Here is an 11462-nt window from a genome sequence, read left to right on the forward strand (position 1 = left end):
GACAGGAAAAGAGGTTCTTGAGAATGGGTTTCAATTTTTCTTTTTTCGTGTTGAGATATTCTCATGTGAAGAATATAGAGAGCTTCATTTCATTACTCAAAAATTAATATACTGAATACCTATCTACATACACACTCATATTACATATTCATGCATATACATATGCAACATATATATATATATATATATGAGGACAGGGAAAACGGAAACACGAGAGGAGCGATGAGATTCCCCTTTATATATACTGTATATACGTATGTGTTTGTGTAAGTGTGAGTGTGTGTAAGTGTTTGTTTTAATGTGTATATACTGGTGTATGTGTACATATATTTGTGCGGCTGTTTATGTGTAAATATTTGAGTATGTGTGTATATATATATATATATCTATATACAAGTGTTTGCATTATATTTGTATATGTGAATATATATGGGTATGCTTATGAATATATGTGCGCATCTATATGTATACATATCTCTAGTTTCCCACCTCGACACTCATTCACATAACCTCGTTCTAGGCGAGTCAACACCTTCCTCACGTCCAAGTTTGGATGATTGACGCCAACCCCTCAATGAGATACATTCCCAATCTAGTCTTTCTGTACCACTGCCCCACACATCCGCACCCTACCAGCGATCCCAACACGCCATGGACATAACCAACATATCTTTCGGCAACGGAGTGATACTTAGAGTATCAGGGAGATGTCAGCAACAAAATGCAGTTCCGTTCCCCCATGTTAGCGGGATGGCCGGGTGTACATTTTAAAATCAGTGGAAGAACCCTCCTCCCTCTCGTATCAGCAGTGCCTCGGCCCGGGATGAAATGTGGCCCTAATCTCCAGTCACGGTGGTCTAACTCAGAGATGATGCAGCCTTTGGTACAACCTCTCCTCTACAGACCTCAACCGCAGGAGCTGGTCATCCCAACCGTACGGTGGGATACCCCCGTTCCCTCTTCTTCAACTTCTTCAACTTGTCAAATTATGAAGTAGACGACGCTAAAAATGATCCCTTTTTGACCAATGACGTCATCCATCGTTTTATACAAACACAACCACGTCATCCATCGTTTTATAAAAACACAACCTCCTCCATTCACTTGTATCCATTGTGCTCTCTCTTCCTTGCTTGACAGACATTCCACGTGCTTTCAAAAACCCACAGCTCAGGTTTTCCCCCTAACTCACTCAGAATGTTGTGTGTGTGTGTGTGTGTGTGTGTGTGTGTGTGTGTGTGTGTGTGTGTGTGTGTGTGTGTGTGTGTGTGTGTGTGTGTGTGTTTGTGTGTGTGTGTGTATGTGTGTGTGTGTTAGAGAGTTAACCGAGATATGAAAGTCAATGCGTCAGGAATGAGTATGTGCCAATTTGAGTTAGATGAACGCCGTTGAAGCGAAGAAAACGTTAAAAAGAAAGTATGGGATTGATAGAGACTGACTGACCGACCAACCAACCCCAAAGTATAGAATGAAGTTTTAACTGCCCTCACACACACAGACACACACACACACACACACACACACACACACACACATAACATCTATGTATTCTTCTGGGTAAAAATGTACCTGTGAATGCTCTACCCAAAGTCGCCTAAAAAGTAGAGTGCACTGCGGCGCATGGTCGTCCCCGGCCCGCCTCATGCCAGTCATGCAGGGTCCCTGTCACTCTTCTGCAGCAGCTGCAGCAGCACAAGCAGCCGGCACGCCCAACCTAACCTGTGGCCTGGTCCCTACGTCACGTCGCGTCAGCAAATATATGTTTCTTTTTGTAATACCAATTTGTTTCATTTAATCCTACATGAAAGTGGAAAATTCTGCCTGTCTGGACTGTGTCGAATGCACGTCTCCTTACGTACCTACCCTACTAGCTAGCTAGCTGGGGAAAAGTGCCTTAGGTTCATCGTCAAAGCCCCATAAAGATATCCTGACGTCACGTTGAATTGAATGTTGACTGCGGGCCATTGGACAATACATGAGACAGTTGAGGTATCGTCTGTTTGAGACGGTTGAGATATCGTTTGTCTTGAACAATACATGAGACAAGTGAAATATGGTCTGTCTGAACTCAAAATATTTCCTCATTAGGCATTGAATGTACTACCAAACAACTGACCAACTAACCGCGCCTTTAATTTGCTTCCCAAACATTAAAAAAAGAGCAGAATTGTTGATTCAGTAAATTTATAAAAATGCGGGTTTCTTTTGTTCTTTTATTGTGATCTGACTGAAATTGAACGTGGGGTGTGGTTGGTTACATTAATTTTTCCTTTGATCTAACATAGTGCTACCTTACTAACTACTCCTCCTGTTCCTTTTCTTGATTAGTTGATTCATTATCTGTAAATAATCTTTGGTGGAATACCCGCTTCTAAAACCTACTTGTTCTTTTGCCTGGTTTTCCTCTTAAATTTTACTTAGTCGTCTTATAAGAATATTGGAAAATACATGTATACATCTGGTCCATTTGCAAGATAAAATTACCATGTACTTCACCAAAGCAACTTATCTCGGAACTCTGTTTGCAGTAGTTTTGTTTGATCCTATTGACTAATAATAAACGGTAACCCATAATACAGGGATATCGTTTATCGATAATTGTAATATATATCTGACGATAACAACTTAAACGTTTGATTAGAGGTGGAGAAAACTTGAGTTTGATCGAACAAGTGCTGCTTCGCACCAGACCTTCGTATCGGCTGCTCCTGACAGTGGGGACCAGATGGGGATAGATGGCTTAAGTTCAGTGTCCGTATGGAAGAATATTATGCATAAATAAATTAATAAACAAAATGCTGCCCCCATGTCTGATAGTGGCGGATGAATACACAATTACTGGATTATGAGGCTTATTCTAGTTACCCACATTAGCCCTTTATTTATTTATTTATTTATTTTTAGCTAGGCGAAAATTTACAGCTTCTAAATATTATTTTTTCCACAGTATTTCCATATATTCTAGTGTTTAAAGACTGTAAGTGTATATTTCTGCTGCAATTTGTCTTGAACTACATTTCATTTACCAAAAAAATCCAAACAATAGACATAAACCTTCCCCTCGATAAAAAGAAATGGACCCAATACAATTCCCACATTATACCAGATACTTATTATTCTGTAATCGAAACAAAATGTTCATGTATTTATGAAAATACATTAATCTTTGAATATATATTAAGGTATTTATCATAATTGATGAAATAAAACCTTAATATTTGTTTGTAACAAACTAAGAATCAATGAAGACTTTTAAGTATATCTATCAAGAATAAATTCAGACATTCGTATACACAAGATAAAGTTAATAATATATCCATTTTTGTTCTTTGCAAACTAGCAATAGCCTACATGGAAGAAATAAACAGGTTTTTGAGTATTGTGGCATCCACACCACAAATGACAGCTTTGCTACACAAGCTAACCGGTAATTGGCTACTGGAACAAGCCACATCGCCGATATCAGCGACAATTGTTAGGGACGCACCAACCCAGCAGCCTTTCATGTCACGGGGCGATCGCTGATTGGCCGAGCGTCCTGTCGCGTGATCCCGGAGCACTGTATAAGGCTGTCACTTACACAATAAAGATAGAACAGATTGAGACATTTATTCCTTACCACCTTCGATCTCTCAACCACGTAGTCTGCCTGAGTAGCGCTCGCTAGAGTATATATAAAAATCTATATACATATCACAATTAAAGAATTCATAATGTACAACATTAGTTTTTGTAACAGACTAGAAATACGTGAAACAAATAGAGCCTTTGGAAAATAACAAATTGAAACAAGCAAAAAGCATCGCGGCAAAACTATGGGGATTTAAAGCAATGACGGAGAAAATTAAGATGCACCTATACAAACCGTAAGGACCATAATAGACTATCCACACGTACTCTCAACACCCTATCCAAAACCCAGCTTCAGAAACTACAAAACTTTCAAAACAAACTTCTCAGATAAGACAGTGGACAAACCCCACCATATCAAGAAACAGTAGAAATCCACAAAATAACAAAAATCGAACAACTGAACATCAGATTTTTCCACATGGCAAACTGAAAATCTGGGAGAAAATGCTAGAGGACTCCACAGCCCCAGAGCATTTGAAAGGAAGTAAACTACAAGACAAAACACAACTCCATGCATGGTAGACAAGGAGCCTACCCAAAGCTCGAAACTTATCCCCACTACCTAGATATACAGCCTCAGATCAGTCTGAATGATTAATCTACACAATTAAAAATGAACATAAAAGCTAGCTAGCTTAGCTCAACACGTATGACTATACAAAGGGTGCTGTCCCCCTCTTTAACAACTCGATGTACTTCATTTCTAAATCTATTCTCTCTAAACCAACTCTTCTGTTTCCTCTGATGAAAAAAATAAAGAATCGTCCTTGGCGGCATCTCGTTTCCGAGTAAGCCATTCCAGCGATTCTTCTTTCTTTTGTGGTTTAATTGGTTCAGTGTTTGTGCCGGATATGCACGATGGTGATAAGTTGTAAACTTAACGATGCTAGTGTTGATTGCAAAGCCCACAACATGCATTCAAGATTCTCCTTCTTCCTTGCCTTTCCAAAAAGTTGTGTACTCAGAGCCTTTCTCTATGATGGATCCTAAGTACAGCCACGTGAACTCCGAAACCGGCGAGCTCGTGACTGACGAGAGCAATCCGTCGTTCAGGTTACTCCGTCTCTGAGGTCTAATAATGTCCGAACATTCCAGGTTCAAAAAATTATTTATTTATTTTGACTACTTGAAGGCTGCCCCACTGGGCGCAGCCACCCAGTTAAGGAAAGATGTGACATTCGATTTTCAGTCCACTTTTTCTAAGACCTTCCTCATGTGAGGTGGGCAGCGGGACTCCTAAATAGACCTGCCTAGACACAGACACAGTTGCCGATTAGGGACTTCCAGCTACACCGCGTCTATTCCCGTCATCCATAGTCCGTCACTATTAGGCTCTCCAAATGCAGAGCTGAAGATATAGAAGGAAGAGCACTGAATTGCATATATGTACAGTGGGATCCGGGCCGGATAGCGACTTTCAAAACAGCGACAGTCATAATAGCGACTTCATAAGGGCGACGTAATCAGGTGAGCGACTTTCAAAACGGCGACTGTCCTAATGGCGACCGCATTATAACAGCGACTGTAATAATAGCGACTTTACTATCGACCGGTCAGAATGGTCGCAGACTTATGTTTCAATTGCTTGTGTTTTCGTGTTTGTATTTACGCGTTCAGTTGTGTTTACTTTGTGAGATAGGTTCAGAATGAAATATGCTCAAAAGGTCGCAGACTTATGTTTCTATCGCTCATATTTATTTGTTTGTGTTTACATGTTTGTGTTCACTTCGTGAGATAAGTTCACTGAAGTGAATTTACTGGTCGGTTGCTCGGTCGTCGGTTTTTTAATTCTTTTAATAATATTTTTCTTTCAATAATAAGTAAATAATAATAGCAACATTTAGGATTGGCCGAAACGTCGTACCCTGCAGAGTTCTGGCCGAAACGTCATTTGCCGAAACGTCTGTGGCCGAAACATCCTATATTCGATGCGCTCCCCTCCTGCATGCTCATAATGATGTTGAACTTCTGGACTGGGTTGTTCAAAATAATTATTTGCACTATCTTGGCGTTGAATCTATCTTGACATTAAACATCATGGTAACACAGAGCGTTACCATGACTTTTAACATCAAGATAAACTAACGCCAGAATTAGTTTTTGAACAACCCAACCCTAGACTCCTTGTTATGATATGTTATCAATGTTAGGCAACTTTTTGTGCAACAATAACACCATTTACCTTAGTCCACACATGAAAGCTGTATAATTCTAATTTAGATAATTTGGTGCACTGTACAATTTCAATTTAGATAATTTGTTTCATAAATTTAATTTCGTTTTCACACAGTATGTGCAAAAAATATTGTCACTTGAAATTATATATATTTCTTTAATTCTTTTAATAATATATTTTCTTTCAATAATAAGTAAATAATAATAACAACATTTGGAGGACTGGCCGAAACGTCCTATGTCGTTTTTTTTTTAATTCTTTTAATAATATTTTTCTTTCAATAATAAGTAAATAATAATAGCAACATTTAGGATTGACCGAAACGTCGTACCCTGCAGAGTTCTGGCCGAAACGTCAGTTGCCGAAACGTTTGTGGCCGAAACATCCTACATTCGATGTGCTCCCCTCCTGCATGCTCATAATGATGTTGAACTTCTGGACTGGGTTGTTCAAAAAAGAAAGAAAAAAAAATTGCCCTCTCTTGGCGTTAAATCTATCTTGATATTAAACATCATGGTAACACAGAGCGTTACCATGACTTTTAACATCAAGATAAACTAACGGCAGAATTAGTTTTTGAACAACCCAACCCTAGACTCCTCGTTATGATATGTTATCAATGTTAGGCAACTTTTTGTGCAACAATAACACCATTTACCTTAGTCCACACATGAAAGCTGTATAATTTTAATTTAGATAATTTGGTGTACTGTATAATTTCAATTTAGATAATTTGTTTCATAAAATTAATTTCGTTTTCACACAGTATGTGCAAAAATATTGTCACTTGAAATTATATATATTTCTTTAATTCTTTTAATAATACATTTTCTTTCAATAATAAGTAAATAATAATAGCAACATTTGGAGGACTGGCCGAAACGTCCTACCCTGCAGAGTTCTGGCCGAAACGTCAGTGGCCGAAACATCCTACATTCGATGCGCTCCCCTCCTGTATGCTCATAATGATGTTGAACTTCTGGACTGGGTTGTTCAAAACAAAATTTTGCATTATCTTGGCGTTAAATCTATCTTGACATTAAGCATCATGAACATCAAGATAAACTAACGCCAGAATTAGCTTTTGAACAACCCAACCCTAGACTCCTTGTTATAATATGTTATCAATGTTAGGCAACTTTTTGTGCAATGATAATACCATTTACCTTAGTCCACATATGAAAGTTGTATAATTTCAATTTAGATAATTTGTTTCATAAATTTCATTTCATTTTCACACAGTATGTGCAAAAAATATTGTTACCTGAAATGATGTATAAGTAATTTTTTTAAATCCTTTTAATAATATATTTTCTTTCAATGATAAAAAATAATGATAGCAACATTTGGAGGACTGTTGATGCGATAATGTCGCTGTTATGACAGTCGCTCTTATAATACAATCGCTATCATGTGGTCGCTGTTGTGATGGTCGCTGTTTTAAAAGAATCGCGATTGTGAAGTCGCTCTATTGACAGTCGCTGTTATGACAGTCGCTATTCGGAACCCGAGCCATGTACAGTATATATGTATATTTGTGCCTACACACACGCACACACACACACACACACACACACACACATATATATATATGTGTGTGTGTGTGTGTGTGTGTGTGTGTGTGTGTGTGTGTGTGTGTGTGTGTGTGTGTGTGTGTGTGTGTGTGTGTGTGTGTGTGTGCGTGTATGTGTGCGTGTCATCCTTTTCACTTTCTCTCACTTTTCTCCGCTGTTGTTACAATCGCGGCAAAAGAAATGGAACACACTTGGCAATAAATATCGCAACACGGAATTCGCATGTGCCAAATCGTCCTAATAGCGACGTTCTGGAGGACGTCTTTTTTTTCTATGCTACAGCTACTATTGAAGAGTTTCATCACCTCACGTTTTAACAGCTTATCCGTCCTTGCTGCCGTCTTTCTTGGTGCTCCAGAGCCTGTTTTCCTTGAGGGTGTCGTGCCTGGTGATAATATCACTGCCGCGCCCCGGACACAACAAATGGCTTGTCTAAACACCAGATCGTTGGCTACATGTATCACAGACATGCCCCGATCTAATACAGCGATGGCACGAGACTTTTCCTCCATGCTGAGCCTAATATGTCCCATTGTGTGCAGGTTGAATGGATTTATACGGCTGCAAAGGTAGGGCTACAGTCATGATTGGTGCTAAGGGGAGTAGCTTATTATACCTCTTTCCACAAGCACTGGTGGTGCACTAAAACATGCCTGGGTGTTGTGTAGCTACACGCCCGTCAAGGCCACTGCACCAACACAAGCTCCGACCATTCTCTCTATGTTGGAACATCAAATAAAATCGTGACACGCGAATTCCTTGTTACGATTTTTATTGTCGATGTGTTACGATTTTTTTCCCCACGACTATAGTCACTTCCTCTTTCTTTGCTTCCACATCTTATTACTGTCTTTGTTTCACATATGATTAGTCACTCACAATTTTAGTCGGTAGACCCCGTGCCTCCAATCCTTCCTCTTTTTCAATTTTATATAGTATAATCTTCAGGTAAGGGGGGAATTAAAATGTATAATTTTTTCTTCCTTTAAATTATTGTACAACTTCCTTTTCTGGAGTACATTCAAGGAATTCCCCCGAGAACACGCAAGCGAGATCCTAGGTGAGCCTTGCAGTGACGTGATTTCTTTAGTCCAATGATCTTTAACTTTATACTTAAGATCCTCCCTAAAGAGCTTGATCTTACAATTGTGAACCAATTGAATTTCCTCCTCAACCCTTTCTCCAATCATACTCGTTGTTACAAATCTATATGCAATATTGTTTACTTAAGCAATCTCGAATCTCTGCATATCTCACTTAGGTTACTAAGTCAGCAAAACATGGTACACGTCATCAATGGATACAGGCCTCCGGCCATTGTTTATCAACATAACGTGGAGAGCCAAGTTATACAACTTACTCGCCTTCGCTTGTGTTTATAAATACATAACCCATAAAGATACAACCCTCGCCTTCTACCCCTCTTTCTAAAAACTTATCTACCAGCCTTTTACAGGGCTCGGCAGCTACCACTTAGTCGTCCTGATCAACCCTCTTCTATTACCTGTTTGCAAGCAAAGTTGCAGGGACAGCAGGGAAACAGGCTGTACGATTCGTGGGTTTATTAATCGGTAGGTTATGCGTACAGAGGAGAGACACGACGTGTGTCCAAGGAGTCTAGAGAGTAACTGACTGCGTGGGCGAAGGTGCTAGATGCTGTAAGCAAAAGAGAAGGGAACATTTGTTGGATGTATGAAAGAGCTTTTTTCCGGGGGCGTCGCTGTTGGTCAGAGCACGACATTACATAATTGCACACTATTGTATACTGTGTTACTCTCCTGTGCTAATTATACTATACGCCCCCTCCCCGCCCGCGCCCGCAGCGGCGCGGGTCGGGGGGGAGGAGTCCGTGCACGAGTGCCGCAGATCCACCATCGAGGGACGTGGCGCGACGGTGGCGGCGTCACCGGGGGCGGGGCCACCGGTCGGAGGTGTCGCCGATTGCGCCATCAGATTCTCCCGCTCGGAGGGACGTCCGGCCTTGAATCAGCACGTGTTGGCCGACGCGCAGGCCTCCACCGTGCTCTTGATGTCGGAGTCAGTGCCGGGCCAGAAGACGGTTTGTTGAGCCCATCGCTTGGTGGCTTCCACGCCGCGGTGGCTGTCGTGGAGGCGGGCCAGTGTGCGCTTCCGTAGGATGGCGGGGACAACGATACGCTGGCCCTAGAGCACCAGGTCCTCGTTGGCAGAGAGGGCGTCCCGGAGCCTCCAGTACGGGAGGACGGAGCCGGGTAGGGCGAGGCGGTTGGACGCGAACCTGGAGGACACGCATGTAAGCAGGTGGCCGTAGGCGAGGTCCCCCTGTGCCTCGGCCCGGGGTTCCTGGAGCGTCCTGTCGGCATCGGGCGACGGGCCGTCCCCGCGAGCACCGGCGTTGCCAGCGACAACGCTCCTGACATGCGCGACGTCCTTGTCGCAGTCGGCCTCGTCCTCCGGCGTAGGGCGGAAGACCGGGGCTCATAAGAGAGCGTCAGCTATGCAGAGCTGCTTCCCGACACACCACTTCGCCGTGAAGACGAAGGGCGAGAGCCTCTCCTTGAGCCGCTGTAGGCGGGGGTTCTCGACGGCGTCCAGTGCGTATGAGTTGAGGATGGGGATGAACAGACGATGGTCCGTCAACAACGTGAAGTGACGCAGCCCACGTGACAGCAAGCATTTCCAATTCAATCGTGACGTATCGGGTTTCGGCGTCCCTCAGTAGCCGCGAGCCATACTGGACGAGACGCAGGTGCCCCTGACCGTGGTCCTGGAAGAGAGCGTACCTGATACCGTAAACGCGCGACGTATCCGTCTGCAGTACCACAAGCAGTGCGGGGTCGAAGGGCGCCAGTACAGGTGGTGACGACAGAGCTCGCTTGACGTCGGCTAAAGCCTTGTCGTGATCCGGGGCCCAGGTGAATGAGAGATTGGGACTCAGCAGGGGCCGTAGAGGCTGAGCCGCCACTGTTATGGCCGGAGTGAAGTCCGCCAGTTGGTTCACCAAGCCTATGAGGAAGCGTAGATTGGTATAGTTGGTGGGCGTGGGGAAGTCACGTATGGCCCTTACTTTGCCCTCGTCATCGGATATGCCGTCGGCGGAGAGGCGGTAGCCACAGAAGCTGACATTGGGGGCGGCGGTCGTGAATTTCTCCTTGTTAAGGGTGATGCCGTGGCTGCGGCATCTGGTAAGCATGTGGTGGATCCTCCGGAAGTGGGAGGGGAAGTCTTCGTCAAACAGGATATCATCCACCACTATAACACAGTTGGCCACGCCTTGCAGAGCCGCGTCTCCCTGGAGGCAGTAGGCGTCGCCCATGGCCGCGAAGCCCATCGGTCCCCGGCAGTGCTTGTACCACCCGTACGGGGTGATGAACGTGGTCAGATGCTGGTCTTCTTCTGCGAGGTCTATCTGCCAATAACCGTAAAGAGCATCCGCCGTCGTGAAGAACCTCACGGATTCGCCGCAAACAGCGTGGGCGAAGGCTGGTGAGGCGTAATATCTGAGAGTTGAGTTTAGTCAGGTCGACCGTGATGCATACGCTCTTACCCTTGGCCACAAGGACCAGCGGGTGGCATGATTCCGAAGGCGTGATGATATCTTGTTGCACCATTGAGTCAAGTTCTTCCCTCACTTGATCCAGGAATGCGAACTGTATCGGCCTGGGTGTGTGGATGGCGAAGGGCACCGCGTCGGCCTTCAGGTGGATTCTCATGGGGGGAACCCACCATCTTCCCTAGGGGGGTGGTGCGGAGGTCATCCTTGGAGACCAGCACGTCGCTGAATTCCCGTAGGAAGTAGTTGCGAACGGTGACTGGTGAGGCGTCAACGGGAAGTGTTAGCGCTGTGCACATGTTTGCGTACGTCACCTCTTGGGTAGGCTTCGGGAAGTCGGGCAGGATTATGGCCAACCACCAACAGTGACCGAAGAGGAGCGGGGTTTGGACCCCCTCGTGAACCCGTACGTCGACGGTGCAGTTTCAGTCGCCGAGCGTCAAAGCAGTCTGGAAGCGTCCCACTGCGGGGGGGCATCTGTGATCTGTCGGCCATGAACGTCGGCGCTGAGAGTGGTGGCTGCAAGCTAGCCCTAGATATCCCCAGC

Source organism: Oratosquilla oratoria, chromosome 7, assembly GCF_046742065.1.
Source record: "Oratosquilla oratoria isolate Oo_2021 chromosome 7, ASM4674206v1, whole genome shotgun sequence".
NCBI lineage: Eukaryota > Metazoa > Arthropoda > Malacostraca > Stomatopoda > Squillidae > Oratosquilla > Oratosquilla oratoria.